Source organism: Ambystoma mexicanum, chromosome 3q (assembly GCF_040938575.1).
Source record: "Ambystoma mexicanum isolate Mex_15411 chromosome 3q, UKY_AmexF1_1, whole genome shotgun sequence".
NCBI lineage: Eukaryota > Metazoa > Chordata > Amphibia > Caudata > Ambystomatidae > Ambystoma > Ambystoma mexicanum.
Genome location: NC_090926.1, coordinates 646,669,813 through 646,684,612, shown reverse-complemented (window position 1 = coordinate 646,684,612; position 14,800 = coordinate 646,669,813). Strand labels below are relative to the sequence as shown.

The 14,800-nt window shown below is 46.8% G+C and overlaps 1 protein-coding gene across 4 annotated transcripts in view; it reads right to left on the bottom strand.

Moving 5' to 3' along the window:
- TBCD (tubulin folding cofactor D) overlaps positions 1-14,800 on the bottom strand; it is a 2,839,019-nt gene that overhangs the window by 1,597,033 nt on the left and 1,227,186 nt on the right. The gene's annotated exons all lie outside the window — the stretch shown is intronic.

Here is a 14,800-nt window from a genome sequence, read left to right as displayed (position 1 = left end):
GGTAGTGGACACGGAAGGCAGATGGATTATGGTTCACGGTTTGCTAGAAAAAAAAAGGTGTATGTATAGACAACATTTATGCCCCTAATCACGACATAGTGGCCTACTTCCGATCGTTGTATACCCAAATTGGGCCCTACAGAAATAGCACACTAATATGGGGGGAGAATTTAATTGTACACTGGACCACGGCCTCGACAGGTTGGATAGAAAATACATGCACCCAACCCCTCCAGCCAAGGCCTTGAACACCGTTACAAGCTTTGTAACCTCAGATATCTGGAGAACCCTATACCCACGGGCCAGAGGGTGCTCACACTACACAACCCCGTTGGATCTATACACAAGGTTAGATTATGTTTTTATGGGAGTGGAAACATCATGAGAGTTCATGACTTCAGATTACAAGGCGCGGGTGCCGTCTGACCACGTGTCGCTATTAATCACACGGAGGGCCTTCCTTCCCAGAGCACACATCCCGACGTGGAGACTCAGGGGTGAAGCTCTGCAGGATGCAATGTTCCAGGAACAACTGAGGGCGGGCATCATGGACTATTTTGAACATAACACCAGCAATGTAGCATCAGCCAGGATCTTGTGGGAGGCCTTCAACCTAGTCCTTAGAGGGGCCGCCATAGCCAAAGCACGCGGTATACGGGCCACGATAGAAAGGGAGTTGTCCAGAGCGGAGGCTTCATTAGAAGAAATAGACCACGCGACAGGCAGGACTGTAGACAAGGCCCGTGAAACCACTTGGCTGCAACAGGAATGCTTGAAGCATGGTTAGGGACCCGGAATTATGCGAAGGAAGTTGAAAAACAACACGCAGAGGGAGACAAGCCAGGGCGCTTGCTGGCCTGGCTGTGTAAAAATGAAATTAAACGTGACATGATAAGGTCCATCGGGAGCGAGGACAGCGCATTGCATAGGACACAGGAAGGTATAAATACATGTTTTCTCAAATATTATAAAGTACTGTACGTGGAGAGAGCAGCAAAACAGCCCTCCGAGATAGATGAGGCTTTGGCCCAGATTAACCTAGATGAGGAAGCCATAGCAAGGCTTGAAGCCCCCATAACAGCTGAGGAATTGGAAACCACAATTAGAGGGTTACCTACAGACAAAACACTTGGCACGGATGGATTGCCTAGTGAGTTTTACAAGGAATTCAAGGCTGATATAGTGCAGTCATTGTTGGCTATGGATTTATGAAGCATGGGAAAGGGGGGCTCTCCCAGCTATGTTTAGAGAGTCCATTATTATACCAGTGCTTAAACCAAACAAACCAGAGACGGACTGCGAGTCATATAGACCACTGTCACTCGCCAATAGACTGAAGACGGTCATAGCTACACTAATACACCGGGACCAAACGGGTTATGTGCCAGAGAGGAATATCACGTGGAACCTGATCTTCCGATCACAGCATAGCACAGAGAAATATGCAGTAGCATCACTGGACTTGGTTAAGGCGTTTGAGTTAAGGCGTTTCATTCTGTTTGAAGGCCATGGCTGCTGGCGACTCTCAGGAAATTCGGCATGAGGGCTTCATATATCCGATGGGTACAACTATTATATAGCAGCCCGATAGCTAGAGTAAAAACAGGTAATCAAATCTCCGAGCAGTGGGAGCTACAAAAGGGCACAAGGCAGGGATGCCCATGGTCGCCTATTCTGTTAATACTAGCGCTAGAGCCCCTGGCGGCTTACCTCCTGGATGAATACAAGGAAGCAAGTATACACGCACATGGTAAATGGCATTTTATCTCCTTATATGTGGACCATATGCTGTAATATCTGCAGAAACCAGAAACTAACCTTCAGTACATAATGGATATACTAGAGCACTATTCTGAACTCTTAGGCATAACGATCAATAGACAAAAATCTAGCCTGTTCCCGCGGGCGGGATATAGAGAGGAACCTGGGAACACATTACCGGAACTGTTGGAAATAAAAACCTTTTGATATCTGGGGGTGGATATATATATCATGAAGCCAAAAATGAATATATAAACTCTACGGGCGGTCAGTAAGGTGAAGAAATCTATGGAATTTTGGCCGAAGCTGGCACTTTCAATGATGGGGAAAACCTTACTGTTAAACATGATGGTCCTTCCTCGGCTGCTTCATTACTTCACCAATGTCCCCTATAATATCCCCAAGAGGTTTTTTTCAAAGGCCAAAAACAATATGGCGTGGGTTTTTAGTGGTATAACACCAGAAGCAGGATAGCACTTTAGAAGTTACAGAGACCATACGATCAAGGAGGTATAAGGGCGCCAAACTTTGAGATGTACTTTGTAGCGAGTGAGTTGTAGTTTGTCACAAGCTGGTTGCCAGATGAACCCACACAAGATACCCCTCTACTGCAACCCATGTGCAACCCGTTCTCCCTGAAGGAAGAAGTATGGATACAAGTGCCACACAGGCCCAAACCCCCACTCATGCTAGCGGTGTGCAAGGCCTCTTTGGCACAGAGCATGCAACCAGTTACAGATTCACGCTCCATACTCACCCCAGATCCCACTGGTAGCACTGAAAGCCAATGATCCGCAATTTGAAACTGGTGGCCTTTAACACACTCACCGAAGAGACAAGGTTACATGAAGGTCAATACATAGCGTATGCCTCAGTTTGGAAAACGATAACACATAAATGGCCAGCTACGGGGGGCGGATTAGAACAGAACGAAGCTATAGAAACACTGTACGAAACCTCAGAAGGATATCATGTAGTGTCAAGACTATACGAGTTAATAAGCACCCAGTGTGATGATTGTCTGGAGAAAACCTGAAGCAAATTGGAAAGGGACCTGGGTGAGCCAATTGTAGATAATGCATGGAGGAAAGTACTGGGATACCTCAAGAGGGTATTTAGAAATGCTAAATTACAACAAATACAACTATATGTGACCCACAGGGCGTACCTGACCTCATGAAAGACAGCAAGATTTAATAAGGCAACAGAACAATATTGTCCCAAAAGTGGATTGGTAGATGCGGACATGGTACATATGTTCTGGGCTTGTAGAGAGATCCAACACTATTGGGGAGACATAGCAGGTGTAATGTTAAAGGCAGGAATAACACTGGACAAACAATCTCCCACAGCATTCCTGCTTGGAGCCTTCCCATGCCCGAAACAGGCGAGATACTTGAATAAACTAAAAGACCTAGCATATGTGCTAGCGAAACATAGGACAGCGATGAGCTGGAAGGTGCACAAACGTCCAGAGACAAGGGAATGGTGGAAGGACCTTCAGAAATGGTTTCACACAGAGACCGCAGTTTGACAAGAGGTGACTCGATTAGGGAGAAACGAAAGCAACACCGACATAGAAGCTTGGAGGCTGCTACTGCAAGAACTGTTTGTCAGCACAATCGGGCCCCAAAGGGCCAAGGGAAAACCAGCCATCTGAGTCCGACCACGGCAACTAGACAGGAGCGATGCAACAAACATAGTAGTGTTAACTGTGTGGGATAGGCTGTAGGGGGGTCAGAGGGGGATGGAGTTGGAGGCAGGGGAGAAGAAACAGATGTAAACATCTGTCAAAATGTACATGTACTCTAAGATAAGTCTAAGTTATGCAAAATGTTAATAATGTTTTAAACAAAAAATAAAGACGCTATTGTCCTGATGCCTACCCCCGGGCATCAGGACCAAGGCCCTCAGCTCCGAGAGCAGGCATCCAGACATTTGTTTAAACCTCAGCAGCCCCAGCTAGGGGCTGTCTGGGTTCAGTCCTGGTGCCATAAGCGCCAGGCTCATAGACTTTACTTACCTGATGCAGACCATGCTGCAAAAGAGTCCAAGCCTACATGAGGTCTGGATGGGACTATTTTGTTACAGGGACTATTTTTTACTCGGGCGTCGCTCTATGGAACTTCTTACCTGGAACTACTTTAGAGGCTATTTAAACCACACCCGAACAGCAGCACATGCCTCGCGTTATTCTGCATCCAGCAGCGTGACGCTCACCGTGCCTGCAGCCAGCATCCAGTCTTCTGCCACGCCCGCGTGCCTGCAGCCAGCATCCAGTCTTCTGCCACGCACGCCTCGAATCCGGAGCTCCTAGAATAAAGAAGAAGAAAAGGACAAGGTTAGAAAACAAACTTATTTCAAATTCCTAAACTAATTCCGGAACCATTTCATCTCCGGACCTGGAAAGTACATCAGTCCTGCACGCGTCGCTTCGCCAGCTCCAGCACAGCGCCATACTCACCAGTTCTCACAGCATCTTTCGATCCGGCACTGTCTCCATCATTTCTTCGCCGTAATCCGGCACCTAGGGGACACAAGAAAAAACAAGGCGAGCCAAGGGAATCAACAAATTCAACCTCTTACCACCATAGACTTACCACCGGCGGTATTATTCCATAACTCTCCACATTTTCATATGCCGCATCTGTAAAGAGGGAGAAAAACAACACGTTAACGTATGCAATAGTTACCGGACAGCGATGGGTAACACAGACTCTTACCTGAACGCCAGCAACAGCTACGAGACCTTCTTCTCACGAACTCAGTTGCAACTTAAGGAAGAAAGGGGACAAGAGTGAACATCGGGCACATTGAACTCTTTGAACTTGATACTTACCAATCCCGCCAGGGACTTCAGAGTCAATACTTACCGGAACTCTCCCAACGCCTTCAAACCAGTGAAGTAACAGGTATCTACGCGCCCCTGCAAGACACGCAGGATGGAGAGCTAATCTTTTACGAACATAAGGTGAGGTTACTAAGGGGATATCGGAGGTAATTAGTGGGGGAGAGCGAGAACAGTTGGGAGGCAGCCATCACTAAAACCCACAGGTGGTTAATCCCTGTCTCCACTTGCAGGAAAATACTTCTTCGGGTCCAGCAGACAAGACTAGGCGGGCCAGTCCAGACAGTCATCTCTGCACTACGCATCACGTTGAAGGAGACCGCAGCTGTCCGGGTCCGATCGACACCCCTGTGGGGTCCAGGTGAGTGTAACAGCTATCCAATCCTCGGGCTTGAGGGCCTGAAGGATCTGACAAAGCCATCTTGAACTTGTCCTTCCAGAGGAACTTGTTCAAGATTGGTCTCAGTTCTTCTTGGGGATTAGGAAATATGGAAAATACCATCCTTTTGTTCCTCTCCGTTACAGATACTCTCAGTAAAGCACCTTTCTCTAGCAGGGTTAACATTTCCTGCACAAGGAACGGATCAGGAACCTTTAAAGAATAGCTCCCTTTTAGATGATTCTGATGTCTCTGAATGAAGGGGAGGCAGTAACCTTGGGCGATGGTTTGTAAAGCACAAGCATCTGAAGTAATACCCCGCCATTCTTTCAGATGCTGAGACAGTCTGCCTCCCACTGGGGTGTTGTGAGTCAAGACCACAGAGAGGTTTTGAGACCATAGCGAAAGGATCTACCCCTCCAAATGTTTCACTGGAGTGAAAAGGAAGAGGCTGCCTAATAGCGGCACCTAGAGACTTGGCTGTTGCCTTCGAGGTCTGCAGCTTCTCAAGACTTTAGTCAACCTTGCTGCCAAAAAGAGGAGACCTGTCAAACGGCATCGTAAGGAGTCTAGACTGCACGTCTGGGGCAAATACAGACTTCCTTAACCACGCAAACCTGCGTACCACAATGCTTGCTGCCATGGTTTTGCTTATGCTGTCAGCAGAATCCAAACCCGACTGAAGAGACTCACACATGGCATCTTTGCCATCTTTTACAATGGCCAAGAAACCGGCTCGTTCCTCCCCTTCGGGAATATGTTCAGTCGCCATGGAAAAACTGTCGCATAGAGTGTAAGTGAATTTCGCAAGGAGACATGTGGAGTTGGCCGATTTGAGAGCCATGTTCCTAGCAGAAAAGACTTTCCTTGACCAGGCGTCTATACGTTTATCATCCCGATCTGGTGGGATGGTCGGATAAGCAGCCTGCTTGGATGTAGTGTTTGCTGCCTGCATTAGCAGACTTTCTGGTGTAGGATGTTTTGACAAGTAGCTGAGGTCACTAATTGACGGTCTGTAGTTCTTTGTCAAATTTGTATGGACTGCCAGACTTGATTCCAGTGCTTCCCAATTAGCACTTACTCTCTTCCGTAGAGTGACATGAAAGGGAAGGGTAGGGTAGGATCTCTTTGGGGACCTTTGTCCAGGATATCCATGAGGTCATCTTGTTCAGGGCAGGCCTGCTCCATCCCAGATAATCAACTACCTTGGTCATTAAATGCCTGTAAGAGGCATCTGCATGCTCATCTGATTCTGGCTTTCCAAAATCCAACTCAGGTGAAGTGTCCATTCCTTTGGCCATCTGTACATTTTCAAGCAGGTTCTGTAACCTAGATTCTTCTGATATGAAGCTATCAGGGACATTTGGAGTGCCATACTGTAATCCAAAGGGTGCATCATCATCATCATCAGATGGCTCATTGTCCCCGTAAATGGAAGTGAATGACTTAAAGAAATCCTTCCTCGGTAAAGGAGTCAAGGTCTTCTGAATTTCTGGCAAATACGTTGATGGCTTCGAAGGTTTCGAGCCAGATGCCCATGCAGTCGTCGATGAAGACGTCCTCGATGTCGATGGCACCGCTGGCGTCGATGGCTTCGACAATGACTTGTCCTTAGACATTGTCCATGACAGACTTCGAAGGCCCGAAGGATTCCTTGATTACTTTTCATCGTGTTATGGAGTCGACGGATCTCAATTGGAATCTGATGTTCGCCCGGGGCTTGAGGGCGTGCAGGAATTCGCTGGAGCCCTTTCCTTACCAGCTTCAGGAGCGCAGTAGGAGCACGGACTACTTGCTTTGAGGGTTTCTGGCACTCTAAAATTTGGAGCATTTCCTGCCTGAATTACTCCCGTTCAGCTTGAGTAGAGGCCTAGAGGGGCAAGATAAAGTCCTCTCTGGGGAGGATTTGGACGAGGATGTCGAAGTAGGTGATTTGTGATGCCTTTTCTTCGATTTCCTCGACGACGAGTAGTGGGAGCCACTCTGTGACCTAGACCTTTTAGTCGTCTTCCATCGAGAAGACTCGCCTCTTGCTTCGTCAGAAGAAAGTTCTTTCGACGTGGTAGTCGAAGGGGATTTTTTGGGGGAGTCTACCTGCCGCCAATTTCCCTTTATGCTCCTTCAGAGCTTTTACAAGCATCGAATGACACTTTTGACAGGCCGAGGTCTTGTGCTCCACACGAGAAACCACAAGCATACCCGATGCAGGTCCGTCAGCAACATCTTGGCGTCGCAGTCTTGGCATTTTTTAAACCGGGTCTTTGGGTTGTTGAAGACAGACATTTTTTGATAGTTTGTTCAAGAAATATCTGAAGCACGCCGTAGTTCACGGAGCAAAAGCTTACTCAGAAAAATGGAACTAAAGCGTGCTATAAATACCTTAGATGACATCATCCTCGAGGGACATTGAGTCGACCGTATCGATGTACAACGCCCTCTGCCGAAGAAAATAAGGTTCCGAAGCAGCTGACGCTGGATATTGGAGATATCAAAAGATGAGGAATACTTGGGAGGACACAATCCATTTGAAGCTGAGTTTCTCCACGAGGTAGCTGTATGACTTGAGGGCGACTGCCTCAAAGATGATGCAGCAAGACTTGAAGGTGATTTGTGTGAGCAATGCGAGCCAGTGAAGGTCAATGAGGGCTGGGGTGATGTGGTTGTATCTGCGTAGACCCTTGATGTGGCGTGCAGCAGTGTGTAGGGGCAGAAGGGAGGCTTTTGTGGAGGGCATTGCCCCCATCCAGATGGGATAGGACCAGTGCTTGAACGGTGGATCTAAAGCTGTCTGGAGGGAGGAAGGGTTTGTGTTTCCACAGGAAGGAGAGCTGATACCAATCTATCTGAGTTTTCTTAGCTATGTGTGTTTTGAAGGAGAGGTGCTTTGTCTTTATGTCTGGGTGTTCAGTGTTGTTGGTGAAGAGGAGGAAATCTGTCTTGGAGGGGTTGAGCTTCAAGTATGCACGGGACATCCAAGACTGGATCAGCGAGAGGCAGGTTTTGAGTCTGTGGATGTCCTTGATGGAGTCGATCTTAAGGTATAGCTGCTGCGTGTCATTGGCGTACTGCCCGATGTATGTGGCTTAGATGATGTATGGCGGTAGCTACATGACAGTAAGGTAAACATCCTTAACAAGTTCTCTGGTTTAAAAATGAACCTAACAAAATTGAAGCTTCTCCAATTGCAAATGCTGGTTGCAATGGGGAACAGTAGCGGTTGAGATGGTGCCCGCTGGAGGTTTAATACATGGATATTTGAGTCTCTGGTAAACCGGGCACTCATTTACAAGTGCTATGTTGTTTTATCAAAGTGCATTTCATTGTAGTTCATTTACTTCAACAAAATAACTTTTCTTAAAAACACACTTTTAATGGGGGATACCTCAATACCCTAGCCGTCCCCTCCTTCCCACACCCCTAGCCTTTCATATACATTTTGATCCCCACAAAGTAGTTATGTCAAAGTAAATTGCCACAAAGTGATTTAAATTGATAAAACAAAGGTACACCCCTTCTACAAAGCAACTGTACAGCAATGTTAGGAATTCTGGATACCAAGGTGGAGAGATATTTTCGGTTATCATTATCTATGAGGGCTCGAATTTCTCTCATCAGAATGATTGCGTTCCCTAAGCTGCTTTATGCATTTGTCAACGTTCCCCTTTTGAGTCCTCAGTCCTATTTTGCCAATTTACCATCTACATTACTGAAGCTCCTCTGGGCAGGTTGTCATCCCATGGTATCCTGAAGAACACTGACTTTTCCCCTTGCCAAAGGAACCATGGGTGTTCCGGATGTGGAAATAGATCACCGGGCCCAAATTAGTCACATCATCTCGTGGTATGATCAGGTTCCGTAGGCCCAGCAGGTTACAAATGAAAAAGCGGTGGTACCGCTGGTAAAACTAGGAGGGGCCATCCTGGGGATCCTGCGTGATCTGGGGTTTACAATCAACATGGTGTATTGGCCATTACTGCACTTCAAAAACTATTTAATAAATTAGGGGCAAACCTTACTTTGACCCGTGATGTTTATATAGACAGGATCTGGCAATTAGATTGCTCATTCGAGTGGTGCATACGAACAGAACTAGCCAGATTGGGTTTGTGAAACCAACTGTTATATTTCGAGAGGGTGAATTTAAAACAGCTGAACAGTATGATGAATGGAGAGGCACTTCAGCAATACATATGCTTTCCTACTACAGAATGTGTGGTGTGCTTGCTCGAGTGCTGTAATTTTTCCCCTTGGCCCCTGTTAAACATCAGATAATAACCCACCTGATGTTGGCTACAATACCCAAACATGCAATCTCGGTTTCATACAAGATGGTGATGGCGGGTAGAAATACTTCTGCTAAGACCACTTAAAAATGGGAAAATCATTTCTCTTTGATACTGGCCTCAATTAATTGTATAAGAACAAATATTCCGGTCATAAAATTATAAATATAGAAGTTGTAACGTCATCCCCCAAGCTATTGCAATTGGCACAATTTTTTATAAATATCAGGGTCTTAGGCGGTAAGGATCTAGGTCACTATCAAAACTGAATTTGACACTTTGTTTAAAATGATGGGGTCTTCTGCTGTAACCATCACTTGACCTGTCCCAATATATTGTTAAAACTGCACTTGGAACTTTAAATGTCCAATGTACTTGGTCTAGATGTTGTGTAGTTACCTAACGAGATGAAGAATGTTTTATTCCTTTATCCTTTTAATGGCCATATGTGTAATGTATGAATTCTTAGATATTAATTGTGAAAGTTGTAGAGTAACCCATCAACGCTTACACCAGAAAAAATACAACACACTGTGAAAAAGGCCCAGCACACCTCTTGCAAGGAGAAGGTTTAATCTCACAAAAATAAAAGTATGTGCCAACCCTGCTGCCACAGTGTGCTCTGACAAAGACAGCATGAACGGTAGATTTTAAAGATACACATCATCACGAATGACGTACATCACATAGGTTACAAATCCAGGTAGCTTTGACCCTATAAACATATAGCCTGCTCCATACGGGATGCCAGGAGATCAGTGCCAGCATCATCTTCCATGTGGGGATCTTCTTCTGTCGTCAGTGAAATATAAAACTTTAATTGGGTTACACAAACAACTCATTATTTCACAGTTCTACAGTGCATCTGGTACCAAGGACATGAGCGAGGCGGCTACTTCAGAGGTTGCGATAACTCTTCAGAACTACATGAACCCCCGGCACCTCCCCAACTTTCCCACCTGAGGCATACATTTGTTTCCTTCTCCCCTGGCAGCAGAAATCACAAACTGATGGTGGGGGCAACCAGTCCCTGTTCTCTGAACTTCTTGATTGATCACTGTACAGTGTCATGGCCGGGGGTCTTTGGTTGGTCAGTGTACTAAAATGCTTAAGTCTTGGGGAATGTAGCATAACCAAGGCACTACGCCTCATTTTCAAATTGGGGTCTACCTTCTAAAATGGGATTTCGCTACACACGTGGTTCTAAGGTTACGATTCACTACATTTCCAGTACAGAACTTCTATGAATGGGTCCCCCTCCCCCTTCGATCTTCTAACTCTCCTGCACAGTTTCCTTCTACAATCGCCTTGTCCAGAATCGCTGCAGGGCCTGGGACTTGCAAACCAATCCGGAATGTTTCCATGAACTATAGACACAGACTCATCCACTTCAAATGTTTAGACCAAACCAACTCTGTTCAATTTGACCAATTCGAGAAGTATGCTTTAAATTTAATAGCACCAAAGCGGACTAGATACACCTGGCTTGGATGTGCCCCAAAATATCCCAATCCTAAATTTATGTTACATGGGAATTGTGGTCAATTATTGCGGCTATTGTGCCATGTTGTACCCTTAGAACTTATACTTGTGGTTAACAGGGTACAACATGAGGGGATGTATACTAATTTCCTAAGAATATCCACATGTTCCTGGTTCTTGCAGTGCTGAGGGGCAAGTGTCAATCAAATGGATGAGTGTTATCCCCCAGACTGCTAACTTGGTGCTGTAGTTTAATTTGGTTTAACGAGCACAAGGATACATTCAAGGAATTGATTGTGCATGGCTCCAAAGTCAAGGATTGCTGTTTGGTGTTCAAAGCTTAAATACATAGAAAGAAGTGGTGGCCAATGAACCTTGTTGTGTTCCATTATTTGCTAATCTATCACTCCTGGGGTCAAGGTTTGTGTCTTGGTTGCTTCCCCATCTATATTAAGTATAAACCTTTTTGGGGGTTATGCAATATTAGCCAGCAAAGATTAAACCTGATTTAAATGACCGAAGTCAAGTTATTTTTCCCGATGTCATTTTTATGTGCTCTAATGACGAGAAATCGAATAAAAATAGAAATTAAAAAGACTGACTTGATTTGAGGAGTGAATGTCAGGTCAGCATTGATCATGACTAGATGTTTCTGCACTTTCTGTGCAGCTTGGCAAACTGGTCCCAAAGCATGGCAGCATGCAAATGAGAAGGCCATTGGTCCAAGGAGAAGGAGAAATTACTTACTGTAATGTTTTTTCTATGGATTTTTCTCCCACAGATGTCCCATCAGATAGATATTCCCGAGCTTCGGCTGCTCGGAAAAACATCAACAGGGGGTTTAGTGGACCTCGACTCTGGTGTCGATCCGCCTTGACTCTATGCTCGATCGTCGGCTCCGGACGCAACGTTGTATATATATACTGGGTGACTACGCCCCGTACCTCAGTTCCCACCTTTTGTCCCCTGAGGTCAGTCGCTATGGAGGAAAACGAGAGAGGAAAAAAGATGTCCAACAGAGGATTAGAAAAACAAAGATCTCAACCGGGATAAGAGAATTTAGAGAAACTCGAGGAATGCGGTTTGCAAGGAAGAAGAGAGACCGGCCCTAGAACCATCATTGGGGCTCCCCTCTCTCAAGAACAAGCAGACACCAACTGCCAAAGCTTTCTGAGCGGGGATGGATGGGAGGGGTGATGAGGAATCTGCTGGAGAAGAATCCATAGAAAGAAGATTACGGTAAATGATTTCTCCTTCAATGGATTGCTTTTCTCCCGCAGATTCCTCATCAGAAAGACTCCCAAAGCAGTGGAAAAAATGGAAGCTGGAAGGAAGCTTCACAGCAGAAAAATCTCCAACACTGCCCTTCGGGCGACGTCCAGGCTATAATGCTTCATAAATGTGTGAAGCAAGGACCAGGTTGCGGCCAGTCAGATGTCCCTAACCGGTACTCTTCTTTGCAGAGCGTTAGAGGTGGAAACCCCTCTGGTAAAGTGAGCTCTGGTGCCAGGAGACAATTCCTTGCCAACAGTAGGGTAGCCTTCTAAAATCCACAATGTGATCCAACGTGAAATTGTTTGCTTCGATACATCTAGGTCTTTTCTTGAAATGGAGTAGGCTACATACAACTGGTCTGTTTTTCTGTAGTCAGATGTTCTTGCTACATAGTAGCTTAAAGCTCTCCTTGGTTCCAGCCGGTGAAGACGCTCTTCCTCCTTGGAGGGGTGCGGTGGTGGGTAGAGCACCAGAATACCTATTGCCTGAAAAAGATTCTGACATCACCTGGTCTCAGTTTGAGAGATATTTTTTAGTGTCAAAAACTAAGAAATGGTGGTTTGTAAGAAAGGGCTTGCAACTCACTGACCCATCTGGCCGAAGTGATGGCAACCAGAAAAGCGGTTTTCAATGTTAGCAGCCCCAAGGAACAAGAATGTAACAGCTCAAAAGGAGTTACCATAAGGAAGGCGAGAACCAGGTTCAGATCCCAATAAGGGGCAACAAAAGGGACAGACGGAAACGTATTCACAAGGCTCTTGAGGAATTGGGCCTTAACCGGGATCGTGAAGAAAGAGCATGGATCCGGAGACCTTTTGAACACAGACAAAGCCAGCAAGTATCCTTTAATTGTGGTGACCTGAAGGCCTGATGAGGCCAGTGACTGAGGGAACTATCACTGTAGTGGTGGTGCACGAGATAGGGTAAATCTCGCATTCCCTGCACCATGCCTCAAATTTTCTCCACCTGCATGTGTACAGAGAGCTAGTAGATGGTCTGAGTGCAGCCAGCAGGACCTCGATCCCCTCCTCACAGAGGTCCCAGTCATCATATCTCATCCTCTCAAGAGCCATGCATGTAGGTTGAGGGATTCTGGTTTCGGGTGGCACACCCGACCACCTGACTGGGTTAGGAGATCCTGGCGGTTAAGCAACCGTAGAGATGGACAGATGGTCAAATCCAGAAGGTCCCAGTACCACGTCGTCCTCGCCCAATCCGGGGCCATCAAGATTGCTCGAAACCTCCTCAACCTCCAAGAAACCCATTGAATGATGGGAATCGGAGGGAAGGCGTAGCGAAGAGAAAAGAGGAAAGCTCCAGTCCACGAGGAACGCATCCCTAGCACACCATTCGCTGGGAATTCCCTCGAACAAAACTGTTTGCATTTCCTGTTGGACTCTGTGGCAAACAGATCCACTGTTGGGGGAGCCCAGAGAGAAGACTTCCTCTAGGACTTCCTGGCACACTTCACACTCGTGTGAGACTGTTTTGCCTGCTCAGAGCATCCGCCAAACTGTTCTCTGTCCCTGCCAGATGAACTACAAAGATCTGGTTCTCCCATAGCCAGAACCATAGCTGCATCACCTCTCTATGGTGGTGGACAGAGTGCACGCCACTCCGCTTGTTCAGGTAGTGCATGGCCACCGTGTTGTCAGTCAAGATCAGGACATGCTTCCCCTTCAGAGATGGAGTGAATGCCTTCAGGGCTAAACCTGATGGCTCCTAACTCTAGCCTGTTGATATGCCATCTGGCTTCCAATGCTGACCCAAGGGCGCTCACCTGCAAGTCCTTGCATAGAGCTCCCCAACCCTTCAGGGCTGCATCCATTACCACTTTAACCTGAGGCCACGGAGGCCAGAAGGGTTCTCCAGCTAGCAAGTTGCTACTGCTGGCCCACCAAGACAGGTAATTGACCACAGACCTGGACACTGTGAGGACATCCTTCAGGGTTTCCGAGGTACTGGGACCACTGACCTCGTAGGAGCCATTGCAAAGATCTCTTGTGCATCCTGGCCTCTGGCACTAGAAAAATACAGGAGGCCATGAGGCCTAAGAGGAGGAGGAGGAGGAAGGAAGGAAGCCGCTGGTAAGGTGGCATGGTTCTGGAAAGAATTTACTATCAGTGCAATACTGGCTACTCTAGCCTCAGGCAGAAAAGCCGTCCCTGCCCGTGTGACCAGGATTGTCTCTATGAACTGGAGCCTCTGAACTGGTGTCCTATGGGACTTCTGCAAGTTCAAGGAGAAGCCTGGTCTGTGGAGTAGCGAGAAAGTGTCCTCGAGATTGGACAGGACCTGCTCCGCTGACCTCCCTCAGATCAGCCAGTCGTCCAGGTACGGGAGTACGTGGACATCGGATATCCTGAGGTGAGCCGCAACTACTGCCATGAGCTTGGTGAAGACCCTCAGTGCGGAGGTCAACCCGAAGGGAAGCACCTTGAAATTTTAGCGCTTGTCCCCTATGAGGAAGCTCAGGAACCTCCTCTGCTTTTGATGTATTAACACATGAAAGTAAGAGCCCTGAGGTTCTATGGACAGCAGGCAATCCTGTAACAGGAGAGCGTGGAGAATCACTCAATGTCACCATCCGGAATTTGTCTTTCCTAAGGAACTTGTTCAAGGCCCTGAGGTCCAAGATTGGACAGAGACCTCCACCCTTCTTGGGTACCAGGAAATACTGGGAATGCCAGTCCGACCCTCTCTGCTAGGGCAGTACCTCTTCCACGGCACCCTTCAACAACATGGCTTGCAGTTCTTCCTGGAGCTCCTGTT